Source organism: Grus americana, chromosome 1, assembly GCF_028858705.1.
Source record: "Grus americana isolate bGruAme1 chromosome 1, bGruAme1.mat, whole genome shotgun sequence".
Taxonomy (NCBI): domain Eukaryota; kingdom Metazoa; phylum Chordata; class Aves; order Gruiformes; family Gruidae; genus Grus; species Grus americana.
The window spans coordinates 183,506,528-183,521,853 of NC_072852.1; positions in this window are offsets into that span (position 1 = coordinate 183,506,528).

The following is a 15,326-nucleotide window of genomic DNA, read 5'->3' on the forward strand; positions in this document are numbered from 1 at the left end:
GGTACTTTAACATTAATACTTATACTCTGGTTTACGTATTCTGAGTCACTTTTGTGACAAACTTCACATTGTGCGGCACACAAGACATAAGAACATATGGCCCACTGTAATTACATATTTTGCAAATTACTTAGCAATTATACCTGAAGTTACCAAGTAGTTCAAAAGCAATTACCTTATAACTTGCTCTCAGGTTCTGTAATAAGGCTTTCAGTTTATATGGAAAAATAACTAGATGGTTATTTTGTGGTTATATGGTCATTAAACAATGGCTTAAATAATTAAGATTTTTTTATTTTTTTATTTTTTTTTTTTTTTACAAAACAATGCATCTGACTAACAACTTCTGTGCCAGTGTTAATTAAAACAGCTAAGGTATACTTTTGAATTATGGAGTTCACAAAAGAAATGTCAGATAATCCTTGATTATAATTAGTTTGGACCATTATTGCTATCTATTTTTACTGGATCATGTTGAAAATATTTTTTTCTGTTTGACTTTTTCTTTGATTTTTGTAATATGTTTTCTCATAAAATGAATATCACACCTAGAAACTGCTTAGAATTTAGAACAAAATAATGAAGATAGGAATCCTCCAACCACTCATTTGCAGTGGAAAACTTAACTGACCATAACTGTGGATATATTAATGTAACATTGTAACTAGAGGAAAAAATTACCTGATGGATGCAAATACATTTTTATTTTTAGACCAACAGCTTCTAATATAGAGAATTAGAATGAGAAGATAGGAATCTTAACGACAAATACATTGTGCATTTATTTAATGGGAACTGAGCAGTTCAGGGAATTGCTAATAGTATTCGGGGGCTTTCATCACTGAGTCACTAGGCTTGAATCCGGCCCAGGTCTGCAATGACTGAAAATCATTACGATTTGATAGTTCTTCAGTGCCCTATGCAAAATGAATGATGTTCTTACTCTGAAACTGATGGTCATTAGAAAAAAATTACTACTCACTGGAGAAGAACAAGATAGATAACTAAAAGTAGGAAAGGAGGTTATACAAAAGTAAGATTTCTTATCATAGAATCAGAAGGGGTTACATGGGGTATATCAATTAAAGAATATTAAGAATATTAGTGTAGAAATTATCAAAAGCTTTCCTTCTAAAACATTTTATTCAGACACTATGAGGTGTCTTTTCTTATTTCCTCTCTTCTTTGCAAAATAAATTATAAAAATATTCTGGCTTTTTGTCCTTGTTAAAAACAAACCAGTTTGAAACTTTGGTTTCATTAGTTTTAGCACCATAATCCAAACCAATAAGCAAACTTCCAACTGTTCCTAACCCTGTAATGATTAGTTCAGCAAAATGGAATTAGGACTTCACTTCATTTGGAACAGTTAAAGCCACTTGTAAATCTGGCATATTTGAATGGTGACAAAGAAAAAAACACCTCACCAAATCTTTGTTTTACTCATTGTCTCTTTATTTCTTTCACTCATTCAATGCAATAGAAATTGTTATCTGAAAATACGTTTTTAGGATTTTTTTTTTTTCCATTTTTGTGTGGCTTTTTTATTTTCTGTTTGCAGCTTTGTAATTTTCCAACACGGTAGAAATTTTAAACATTTTAAGAGTAGCAATTCTGTCTACCGATAAGTGAATAATGAGTTCTACATATCATTTATTATGATTTACTCTGTGGTAAAAAGGAGGAAAATTGAAAGAAAGAATGCATATAAATCACAGAGCTATTGATTCCTTTGGGAAAGAGTAAAAGAATCACAAGAAAGGAAAATGGTGTTTCACTTCAAACATTGAAAAATATAATCAGCTTAAATATTTCAATGTTTCATGAAGATTTTCCTTATTTCTGTCCATCTCTATGGAGTGCTTTTCTGAAAGCAGATCAGCAGTTTCTTTATTCAAAAGAAAGTTGATTTACCAAATAAAAAGAACACGAAGGCAGAAATTTCAACACAGACACACAAAGTGAAATCAATGGGCATTACTTATTAAGATTCATATGGTTATGTATATGCTTAGTACACCATGGGATGAATTCTGCCATCTCAAATGGGAATTTTATTATTCTTTACTCAGTAGCATTTCATGTTTCAATTCCTCCTTAGCCTGTCTACAAGCATTTCCGTACAAACTCCTTCAAACTCATTAAAAGAGTAAACCAATGGCCAAATTTTCTCACAGAGTCCAAGATGGGGAAAAACAGAGGGGGGAAGTAAACTGTCTTACTCTTATATAGATATTTTCTCTGCTATGGCACTTCAGCTGTATAGGGGTATACCTGGAGCTCTGCTATCGTACCCACACTTGTGAGAAGACACATAGATAGAACGGCTCACACAAGTAGCTCTTGACCTTGCACATACAGGTCAATGCCTGTAGCCTTCACGGGAAAGGCAAAGGCCATGTAATTTTTACCTTTTTTTTTTTTACTTTCCAGAGCTAATGTGCTGATTTTTCCTGAATTAATCCCAGAATTTAACTTGAAGTGTTTAATAGCATAGTAATAGCATAGCAGTTAAACTAGAAGAAACAAACAACAAAGCCATGCCATAAGTTAAAATCTCGACAGTAGGGTGAATTGTTCTTTAATTCTCGGGTAAAAGCAGAGAGCATAACTAGTAGGAAATTACTGCTTTCATTCTTTTTTCAATGCCTAAGGCACTCAAAGCAACATTGAAGAGTTAGCTTCCTAAAATCAATTACATACAGAAAGAGACTATTATAGATATGTGGGAATATTGTTGATTACACAGATTCCAATAGGAACGCAAATTATAAATAAATCCTTTATCACTATATTATACTTTCTTATAAGGTTTATAAGAAGTCCTCCTACAGAACACATTATGCCAGGATATTATAGTCAAAGATCATATAAGATTTTTTTAGAAGACTGTACATATATTTTACACAAAGAAATGTGAGAAATACTACATTGAATAAAACAAATCTGCTATGAGTAAAACTTCATATAATGTAATTCTTTCAAGAGGAAGATAGAAAGATATACACCTGTGTAATACGTTTTGAAAATTATATTTAGTTCTTCTAAAGGAATGCTTACTTGTGTGTCTTTGATGATTTTTCCAGAAGCATTTTTACTAGTAGATACTATAGGAAGGATTGCTGGTTTCCATTTGTATTTGTAGCTGTATTATCCATGCCTGAAATTTGATGGCACAAAAGCAAACAGACTGATTATGACAATTGTAGCTACTTAGAGAGAGTAGGGAGATTAAAGAGAGTTACGTTTTCAAGAACTTGTGCAACTTTCTTCTGATCAGTCTTCAAACTGTGGGTGAATTCAGCTCTTCAGAAAACAGATAGTTCCATCAGTGCAGCAAACAAAATATACTCTAAGTCAGTCCAACTGCATTTATGTAATTCCCTAAAAACTTCAGACTTATGGTGCAATTCAGTCTATATTCAAGTAATTTACTTTCCATGAACAAAGGTTGAATTCAGACTTTTTTCTCTGCTGTCTCAGGTAAAGCAATCTATCAGTGATTTATATCACCTCCTTTGCAGAACACTGGGCCCTGGATACAGTAAATGAGAAGAATATTAGGAATTGATACTATTCACAACAAATATAGTAATTTAGTTTCAATCTAATATTGGGCACACAAATTAAAGCTGCATTGGAAGTGCACTGTTACAAAAAAATTCTCCTAACTTCATAGCAGATAACAGTTATGCTGATACCTGCACTGAATGATGGCAACCAAATGTGTCCCTGCTCGCAACTGTCTGGATCTAATCAAGCATTCCTTCTTGGATTTGATGAGAAATGAGGGACGTGCCAAGTGGTGACGCGTACATCCTATGGTATCCTCTGAATCGCGAGAATAGCTACAAGCTGGCTAACAGTCTTTTGCTGCATTAGCTCACTAGACAGGTGCTCACCTGAGAAAAACAAACCCCTTTGGTTAGTCATAGACTGAGAGTTTTGGGAAGGGAAATAGCTTTGGGAAGGGAAATAGGTTGCTCTTTCTTGTAGTCAATAGAGTGATTCTGACACTAGTGAGACTCTCTGGATCACCGGGGTATCAACAATAGCGGGTATTTCAAAGGAATGTTAATGAACATATTCAGATAATGAAGAGAAAAGTATTTCTTTTATTAAATTTTCTAAAACAGCTCTAAGAAATATTGTATACAGTAAAACTTTTACAATTGCACAAATGAAAAGCTTTTATTAATGGGAATCAGTAATCTTTACAAGTTAATAGGATTTAATAGTTGTTTGGACATTGTTGCTAGGAAAATAAAGAACCTGACTGATAAAACATGCTCCCAGAAAGATCCTGGCTGTAGAGCAACAGCTTGGAACAGGCCTATAGGAGATGCTCTTGGCTTTCCTTAGCAACTTGAAAAAATACATTATGAAAACCTGACTTTAGTCTGTGACTTCAAACTACACCATGTCTTAGCCAGGTAGAGAATGTGAGCAGCTATACTTCACATCTCCTGTTGAACAAATCACAGCTGTCTGGCTTTTCTGGAGTCCAGAGTGTCAGCTTTTCCTATAGCCTTGAAACCTAAAGATGAAATCTTTTACAGAGATTCATAATATATTAAATCAGTCATTCTTTCCACTGACTTCTTTTCATTGGATCCTACTAAATCTTGGATACACTGAAGGGTGTACTTCTTGTAATTCCTTTATTTCATGTTAAAGACATGGTTCATTTTTACCTCTTAATCATTCCGCTGGCACACAGGAAGGGCCAATGTATGTTTTGGGGAAAACAGCCCTGTTGCTATAAACAAAAGAGAATATATACATAATTGAGGATAGCACTTGGTATCTAATATACTGTGCTGTTAGAGCAAGTTACTATATAATAATGAATTTGATACTATGCCGAAGACTTGGAAGTTGAAGATTCAGTGGCTACCACAGACTGTAGCTCTTCTGTACAGTATGGGACTTTCTGAGGACAGGTTTGCTGAATACTATGAGGCATAGAAATTTAAGAAGAAAAAGGAATTAAAATAGGTCTATTGTGCTAGACACAAAAAATATGTATATCTATTCCCAGCCTTTCATATCTTGAAATTCTATGGCCTACAATGAGCAAACTGTCTCAAATGTCCTTGACATTCAAAAGCTCCCCTAAATAAACTCATTGCCAAGTATTATACATTTTTTAAATTACAGCCTTTCTGTGGATATGTCAATAATACCAGCTAACTCCGATTCATGGGGAGAAAGCAAGCGTTTCTGCTAAAAGATTCAAGGCAAAAGTACAAAACAAATCATTGATTTCCATGCCCTGAGAACTAACCTGACAACTAATTTTTCTTCATGTTCTTATTTGGTTCTTTTCCCCCTTTTGCAATGACACAAGCGTGGAATATGCACTCATTCATTGTTTGAAATATTTGTTGACTTCAGGGAGTGTAGATTCTTATTTAAGTATACTACTTAAAAACTCGTTGACTTCCTGTCATCCCTTCAGTACATGTTTTAAAAATATATGCCTTTACTCAGGCTAGGGAAATAGTTCTATAAAGTAAGCAGACTCCATAGGCTCATATTTCTGAGTGGATATATATGTTTTGCTCTCTCCAAAACCTTATTGACTTGTCTCTTTCCTTTTTTCTTTTTCTTTTCTTTCAGGCTGCATCAGTGAAGGTTTAGGACCCTCATTATACACTTATTCACAAATAAGTGGAATTTCTGTTCTTTGGGGTACTGTTTTGGACATAATCTACACAGAAAACTGGGACTTCATGGTTCACATCATTGCAATACAGCATCCCACAGCAGAATTCTCACAAAAAAGTTTTTAGACATTATTTTTGAGCTTAGGAACATAGGGGACATTTTTAATAGAAATACAGATTAAAAAACCTAAATAATAATAATCAAAACCAAATATTCAAGATGAAACATAAAATTCAGGTAATTCATTTCAAGAACATTTGTTTAAAATAATTTCTGAAAAATACATTCTATCAGTATTGCTTTACGGTCTTTGTGAATGACTCATTTCTTTTTGTGATTCAGGTTTTCTGGGATTGCTGATGCTTTTCTGAAAAAAACCCTCTTTTTTGGATAAAGTTTTGTGTAATAACTTGTTGAAAGTTTCTGAGTGATAATCCATGCTAAAACATCCCTTTTAATAGAAGGAATATTAGGTACTGAAAACTACACAGCTATAGAGCAGAGGTTTTGCACAGAAAACAAAGCAAGTACTTGTGGGTAGTAAGAAGTGACAGCGAATGCTACAGCACTGAGTTTTCTGTAGCTGATCGTTACTGAGTATGAGATAATGTACAACACGAACTTTTTGGATGTGAAAAATAAACGTGCACAAATTAAAATGTAGCTTTTTATACTGACAGTGTGGCATGCTTATGTTTGTGATTAAATATAGCAATGGATGAAAAGCCTATTGTATGCAAAAATACCACTTAGAACTGGAGACTTGATCTTGCAATTGTTATTCAAATCAAAGTCCAATTAATTTCAGCAATCACGCCTTGGAAAAATCCGAACAGTGTTGTGGAATCTGTTACAGTATGTAGTCATTTCTTTACAGCTAACTTTTCTTTAAGAAGGTTTCATTTATTAACCTTTTCCATGTAATGCAATATCTAAACCAATTTGAGATCCAGAGCACAGGGACAAACAGAGACTTCCGACCTCTACCATTTTTTCAGGGCAAACATATATCAAATTAAAGTTCTTCTTAGTATCTGAAGAGAGATCATTTTTCTTGGTGTCTGTGAGACAGAAGCTGATAGAGAAAGCAGCAAAGAAGCTTCAAAAGCATCAGTGCTCCTAAAAGAAGCTAAGAAAGAAGGATTTTGGTTGATTGTTTGCTTAAAGAGCCCTCCTGTTGTTGAACTGTTTCCTTTTGCTTAATTATGCCTGCGTTTAGAGAATTCACCTTGTACATTCATTGCAAATAAATAATATTCCTGATTTGCTTAGAAACATATCTTAATATTTCATCATTTCTCCTAATAAAGAAAATATTGATATGCGACAAAATTTTGACAAAGCATTCAAACTAAATAGAGATTTAATGGAATAATGGAAAGAAGAAGCAAAAACATAAGAAAAAAAAATACGTTTTTTTAAAAAAATTAAAAGGGGTTATTCATGCAGCATTTGCCTTATGTAATAAAATCCAACATCAAGATGACAAAAGACAAGCCAAACTCAAAAACTTTGATACAATTTATTACTTGAGCTTGGAAAACTACTCCATCAATATCCTTAAACATTTAAAAGATTTTACTGCTGCTGCATGAATACTCCCTTTGCTTTCACATTTCATGATTCTGGCTGTTGTAGCCCACTCACAATGAATAGGTAAACACCAAATCAGAGGAAGCCAAGGAATTAACAACATTTTCAGAAACTTCTCAAGATCTTTTGAATATACAAGGATTTGTCTCTCTTTGGTTGTATGAGAAAATTAACTTGATTTTGCAGGACATCTTCCTAAATATTACAGTGATAGACACAGAACTGACTCTTAGGGTGGAAAGTGTGTGTATTATATAGGATTTTATTATTATTGTAATTGTTATTATTCCTGGTAATTTGATTTCAAACATTACAGTTAAGTAGAAATATTCTACAGGGTTTCTGTGTCAGACCAAAACAGCTTGGAAGTTAACTGTTTACAACTGGCCACAAACTAGATACAGAGAAAGAATTATTCACAGGAATTATTCACTGAATGATTGTGAATAATGAGATAATTTAGGAAAATCACAATCTGTTCATGGACAATTTGTGAGCCGAAGAGAGTTAAAATTCATCAACTAAATTATTTGTTATAAATTATTCACCAAGCTCTAATGAGCACCCAAAAATATGGCTGCTTATCTGAAACTTATTCAAATTATCCAAAGAGCTTCTGTCTGTATAGGAAGGCCAGAAATATTCTTTTGTACGTTTCAATATCTCCTGACAGTATTTTCTTTTTTACTTATGTTCCAAGCTAAAATATGAAGTACAGAACAATGCAAAACTGAAAGGTAATAAAAAGGAGGAAAAAAACCCTATTATTTTCACATCTAAAATGTATTTTCACTGATTTTAATTCAAGCTTGTGGTGAAAGCATACTATGCTTTAGTTCATTCTTTTAATGCAGTAGCTTACATTTCTGTAGTTCAGCCTCCTGATTCTGAGATATGTAATAAGACTGATTGACTGAAAATGTTATTGGAAAATAAATTTCCATATTTTGTAACCCCACCAGTGTTAATTCAACTTTCTAAGAAAAAGATGCCTCACCTGTTGCTGTCTTTGTCCTTAATGATACTGCTTTTACTATATCTTTTCAGTCACTCACCACATAAATAGTGAATACATCACTTTTCCCCTTTATCTAGCAATGCTGGCAATAAATGTTTCAGTAATTTGTGACTTTTATTTATATCTGGTTTACAATGGCTATCAAAAATAATGGCAAGTACCACATTACAAACAATAACGTTCCTCAATTTCAATTATATGGATCAGCCTAACAGCTTAAAGTGTGTTAGCTATTAGATAAAGCACAAGCACTCTGTGCACATTACATGCAACTGTGTCTGCAGTCAGCAGTGAACAAGCACTGCAATAAATAACATTCTAAATACTTTGAGGCCAGACCTGAAAATTACTGAAGACAGTGAAGAGATTTTAATTTATTATAAAGGGAACTGGATAAAAAAATTGGGTGCCAATTGTGGTGGGTCGACATTGGCTGGCTGCTAGGTGCCCACCAAGCTGTTCCATCACTCCTCTTCCTGAGTGGGACAGGGGGACAAAATAAGATGAAAAACTCACGGGTCGACATAAAGACAGTTTAATAAAAAAAAGCAGAGGCGACACATGGAAGCAAAGGGGAAAGAAAAAAAAAATAGATTAATTATTCTCTGGTTGCCATTAGCAGGTAATGTCCGGTCACTTCCTGGGAAGCAAGGCCTCAGTACACATAATGGTTGCTTCAGAAGAAAAACGCCTTAGTAATGAATGTTGTCGTCATCGTCAGACCCACCCTTGCCTTTCTCTTAGCTTTCATTGCTGAGCATGATGTCATATGCTACGGAATATCTCTTTGGCCAGTTTGGATCAGCTGTCCTGGCTGTGTGTCCTCCCAGCCTCTTGCCCACCCCCAGTCTACCAGCCTTAGGTTGCAGAGACAGCCTTGGTGCTGTGCCAGCACTGCTCAGCAGCAGCCACAACACCGGTGTGTTACCAACACCTTGCTGGCTACCAATGCACAGCACAGCACTGTGAGGGCTGCTGGGGGGAACATTAACTCCATCCCAGCCAGGTGCAATACAGCAATTTATCTTATATAGTTACACGGTTTTAGCCACCTAAAAGAAGGGCAATTTGTTTAACGTAATTTTCTACATCTATAATTTTAACTTTGGACTAGTCACCATAGGCTCCCTTCCTATTCAGTGACAAGAAAAAGGCACGTTAAGAGGCTGATTTGTCAGACCTGTTTTAGATGTCCTTTTTTAGTATAAGATTAATTGCCTTGAAAAAGAGCACACCACTCTGCAGTGGCTAGAGAAGGACTCTGAATTGATTATCTCAGACCTAAACATCTAGCTTCTAGACACCTATGATAAAGGACACGTGTCTCACTATAAGCTGAGACTGTAGTTTCCTTAACTCTTTCTGTAGTCAGTAGAAAGAGAAAGAGGCTCATCTAGAAAATTACTTCAGAATTTAGCTGGTCTGACTGACATCTGAAGATGTTTTTTTCACTCTGTTGACCTTATGGCAACATGACTGCTAAATGAGGAGCTTCAGTGATATACAGAAAGTTATAAGAGAAAAATGGAGTAGAAACATCAAGCTTCAAGGAGTCTCAGTTAAGTTTCTAAAGTTTGTGAAATGAATGTCGGCCTTAGTAACTGAACTTTGACTGCATTGGTGGATTTTTCTTTCTATGAAATTGCACACACAATATTTTTTACTTGTTCCTCAGTGGTAATTACCTATTAGACTTCTGGGATTTGGGGGAGGGGTGGTTTCTTGTTTGTTTTTTTTTCCCCTCAACCTAGATTGAGAACAAAAGAGGTTCACTGCAGCAATTACTAATATACGCAGAACTACTCATCTTAGGACACTGGCCTAGCTCTCAGAGTGAGCTTCAGATTTAGGCTGGCATTCATCCCTCTGTCTTAGTCACCTAAATGTACAATTCTTAATATTGAGTTTGATTTCAAAAAGTCATCTGTTCTCACTGAAGTCAAGCAGGTATTCCCAAAGTACAATTCACGTCATGGTGAAATCAGAGGCAGGCAGATAAAAGCCCTACTAATATGTTTAATGTTGACTCAGTATCTGTACTGATATAGGAAGTCTAGGTTAATAGTTCAGATTTAGATACCTAAATTTTAGATGTCCAAAAAGAAAATAATCCTACTTTCAGTGCTTTGTTCTGTAATTGTATAATGGGAAAAATAGTGCTTATTTGCCTCACCAGACTGCTGTGAGGAAAGAGAGAGGACAGAAATTTATAAACACTTCAGTAATACAGATTTTCCCACTATCAAACCCCTTTCTAGCTATTTTGATAAGCTTCCAGTAAAATAAGCCATGTATTCTGAACCATGTATACTTCTGATTTCTCCTATAAGGTCCCAATGCAGTTATGAGACAAGATAATTCTGCGCATCTATTCCTTACTATGATGGATTTAAACTCTCAGTAGAGAGAAATAAGGTTGTCAAAACAAAGGTGAATTTTAATGTCATGATCTAGAACTGGAAGAATTGCCACTCTGAGAAATTGCTAGACTTTTCTGAATGCCTAGATGTTATTGAAACTTTCAAAAATGGTGACAGAGAAGCTATGTTGGGAGGTTTTTTGAGCAATAAAAAGATTTCTTTATATTGAAATGCAGAACACTTGGATGAAAAATGGCAACATAGAGGGAAGCTGAAGCAAATATGAAAGTGTTAGCAAAAATAAAGATCTTTTTCAGAAAAAGAAAGAATTTTCAAAGTTTTCCATAAGGGAAAAAAAAAAAACGAAACAAAAAAACACCAAAAAAAAGCCCCAAAAACAGGAGAGCTTTTTCGAAGCTCCAACTCTTCTGATTCAGTTGTGATTTCTATTTCTAAGTTAGACATTGAGGAACAAAAGAAGGGAGTTGACTGGAATCCACATTAATAAAATTGAGAGCCGCTTTTCCCAGATCTACAGTAGAATCACAGTTATAGCTGTTGAACCTGGTGCAAGAATGCTTTATTCAACCTTTCTACAAAATGAAAAAAACAGTCTCACTTTCAATCATCTCATTTATGCTTTGATCTATATCTAATTATAAATAACTATGTAAGGAAGGATGAACTACTGGTTAAGTAACAAACTGAAGTCTTGGGAGATAAAAATTCAATCTAACTGTCATATTTTACCTAAGTAATCTATGGTAAAAAAATATTTATTTTTCTACCTCTTATTTCCCACCTTTAAAATGAGACTATTGACACTTCACAAGGGTGTTATAAAGGTGAGTCTTCTGTGGCATTCAGATATTATTGTGATAGGGCAATATAAAGATAGATAGATAAGGGTTACCTAATAGAACATTTCTACAGTAACTGCTCAGTATCACTGTTCCCACATGGATTCTCCAAAATTCATCACTGTCTGCTAAACTTCATACTCTCATATGTGGCAAAGATGAATAAATAAGATAAAGTACCTCTCACTGAGTAAACCTTTATTTGGTATCGCTTAGAGCCTTGTAAGCTTCTATGTAACACTTTTCCACTAACGTAATAATTGTGTCCTACAGTTTGCATTTTGTGGCTTATTAGTCAGAGCTGTACGGTTAGCATCACTGTCATTTCTTCTTTAATTGAGTAAGGTGAAGATTTTATGGAAATTATAAGTTAAAAAATGTTTCATCCATATTTACTGTTTAATTATCAGCAGCATAAATACAGAAAACTTGAGGTCTTAGTGTATTTTACAAAGGCACGCAGAGATATGTGCTCTATAATAAAATTCATTTAATATATATATACACTTGACTTTCCTAGACAATGACTATTGAAAGATCAACATTTTCGTGACTGCAAATTGTTTTGTAACTTGACTATTGAGTATCTCATTATAAAAATAATGCTGAACTTCTTTTTTTTCCTTAAATCTGTCTAATCAATTTTGTTATAATAGTTTTATTTCAGTAACTCTGACACTGGATAAGCTCATCGTGATTATGTTTCAGAAAGCTGTAACGGTGATAAATTGTTCTTCTATTTGCTTTAGGATGATGTCTATGTAAATGGACTAAAGAAAGCTAAACTTTAATTGAAAAGTTAATTCTTTAATGAAACAGTAGATGAGTTTGTTCACTTCAGGCTCAATTAACATTGTAATTGTTGAATACAGTTGGGCTGATAATACAACTTTAAAACAATGTGAGAAGGGCACATGCACTTTCCAGGTCCTGGACTTCTGATTATGCAAGTCACAAAACATATCTAAATAATGGGCACATTGTCAGCTCTCTAACTCCACAATCTACCTCTGTAGTTCTGTAGTATCTATCTATCTATCTATCTATCTAGGAAAGTGCTTTTTTTTTTTTTTTTTTTTTTACCTTGTAACTACTGCCATAGCTGCTAGCAAACCCAGCTTGAGGTCCAGCAGGGAGGTTGTGCAGCCATACAGGCACATGTGAGAACTTGAACAAAATCAGTAGGCAACATGAAAATATGGGCTTATTGAAAGCACATTCAGGTCAATGATTACAAGCTATTAAGTTAAATAACTATATTAGGCCACAGCTCCCTAAGACATTACAAAGTCAGTCTCACCATCTCCATTGAATTCAAAGCAGAGACATGAATGCATCATGTGTCTATCTTAACCTTGGATTATGACTTCCTAGAAAGTTTTATATCAGTTATAATTACATAACTATAAACACTCTGTTTTACCGACTATAGTAAAAAGTCAGATGTATCCACAGCTTAGGTTAGATTTCCTCCTTTATTCCTGAAAATCATATGATTGAGATATCTTGTCAGTTTTTCAACATGTGTTGCTGGCTCTTAGACAACTGATTCTTTACATGGGTTCTCACCTGGATTTCAGGTATTTGCAGTGGCTCATCAGTCAAGTTACTGACAAGTTAATGGCTGTGTTTTCATCTTATATTACTTTGCTTTCATTACTGTGACTAGGCAAGAAGCTGGTTTGATTCAGTTTTGTCTTAGGAGAACATCTTTCTTGTATGGACCTCCTGTGTGCTAGTTTTAACTATATGTCATCTATACAAGCTTCAGAAAACATAACTTAAATGGGTTCCAGCTCTATCTTCAAAAATGCCAGACCATGGAAGGACAAGAGCCTGGACAAGGCTTGAATGATACATTACTTCTTTCAGTAGGGCTGTGCAGGTTATAAAGGAAGTATTCCAAACAGAATTTACGTAGTTGGTATGAGTCCCTTCTCACCCCGCACTTCACTTTATATGATGCCGAGCTTGTTCGGTAAATGCAAATAAAGTAGCCTATTAAGCAGTGACAAGTCTCCATACCTCCCCCACATACAGATAAGTACAGGAAAAGTCTGCCCCTTATATCACCTTACTGAATATGTCCAAATGACATAAGAGAGCAATGTCAAAAGGGGTGAGTGAAGTGAAGAAGCCACCTACCAGGATAAGTGAATTCCCTAACTCTAGCAGTTGTCGATGGGTTGGGCTGTTTGACCTACTGCTCAGCATGATCTTTACAAGCCTTCTCAGCAGTAATTTTTAGAAGGTTTTTTTTTTTTTTTTCCCCTGACTAAGGTCTCTTAATAATGGTTTTCTTACAGAGCTTTAAATTTAGGTGTGACTTTAGGTGGAGAGTTTTTGAAACGTTCCTTGCTAGCCTAAGTTCTCATGCTGATTTAAGTAGAAATATAATTAAAACAATAAAGGGACTGCTAAGAAATCATAAAGTCATAGCTTAAAATCTCCAAGGAGAGAAGACAAAAATAGGGCTCCTATTACCAATCTTTAACAGAAAGAACATATATTTTTACTATAAAGAATTTATTTTATTATAAAGAATATACAAACATAGGCATATGCAAAAACATCTTTCTCTCTCTAAACTTTCCTTTAAAATCTAAATTGAGTTTAAAAATAAAGAAAATTAACCTATCACATAAAAAAATCAGACCCTTCCAGTCCAGTTCCAACCCATTTAATAGAAATATCTAAGTGAAGAATAAAGATACCCAAGCTCCTTTGCAGTTGATACAAAACAGGGACCACAAAGGACTGAATTTTAAAAGGAACAGAATCACCAAGTATAGAAGTATCTCCATATATTTCAATTATATTAGAGGCCTGGGCTTCTGCACATCTAACTTAAATATTTAAAGGGTGGCATCTCTCTAATCTGTTATGGGACACTATTTTTTACTTTATTAAGAACTATTCCTAAGTGAATTGGAAGACAAACAACCGACACTGACAACTCAGTTTTTAGTATCTCCTCAGTAGCAGGATGTAAACATGAACCCTTCAAGGTTATTCCAGGAACTGAAGTCATTTTGGCCTTTGGGAGAATTGATTGCAGTCATATCAAGAGCCCAAGCTATCTTTGTCAACTACTGTACCTTTCTTTACATTGTCCTTTAGGGTCTTCCTTTATGTTTCCTACCTGCCCCATTTTCTTTACTGCCTTTTAGTGAATGTCAAAGTTTTATTTGCAGATAAATGGCTACAGAACCAGAAAACCGATGACTGTGATGAGCTACTGCTATTTGCAGTATAAATGTTCCTTCTCTGTAGAGAAGGCAGAGTTCTCAACTGAGATTGACTATTTTCTTCCTTGCTTGCTGCAGCTCTGTCAGCACTTGAAGGTGCATACTCCTCTAATTCCTGCCAGATTTGAAACTGTCCGAAGCACAATAAATAATCCTTCAATACAAGTTTTGTTTGATGCAGTTTTAACTAAGGTCAGTGATTAGTGATAAACCAGCATCCTTGGTATAACTCTAGAATAAAATTTAACAGGAGGAATCTAACATTCTAGTATTAACAGGGTAAAACCACGGCTCCATGTGTCATTTTTCTAAGACATTTGACCTCATGTTTTGCTTAATCCAGCAATGGCATAAGGATGAAGACAACACCCAGTGACAAAGCAGAATACACTGAATTACACTGAAAAAGAACAGATAACTCAATGAACTCCAGCGTGGAAGAGAACTGTCCTTGCAGATAATTAACATGAGAATGTCTGCAGCATGGGACCAGGGAATGGTCAGGCTGGTCTGCATCTTTCATAAGCAGCCTATGGTCACTACACTACTCACTTTTTTATGTTGTACTAGTACCTCA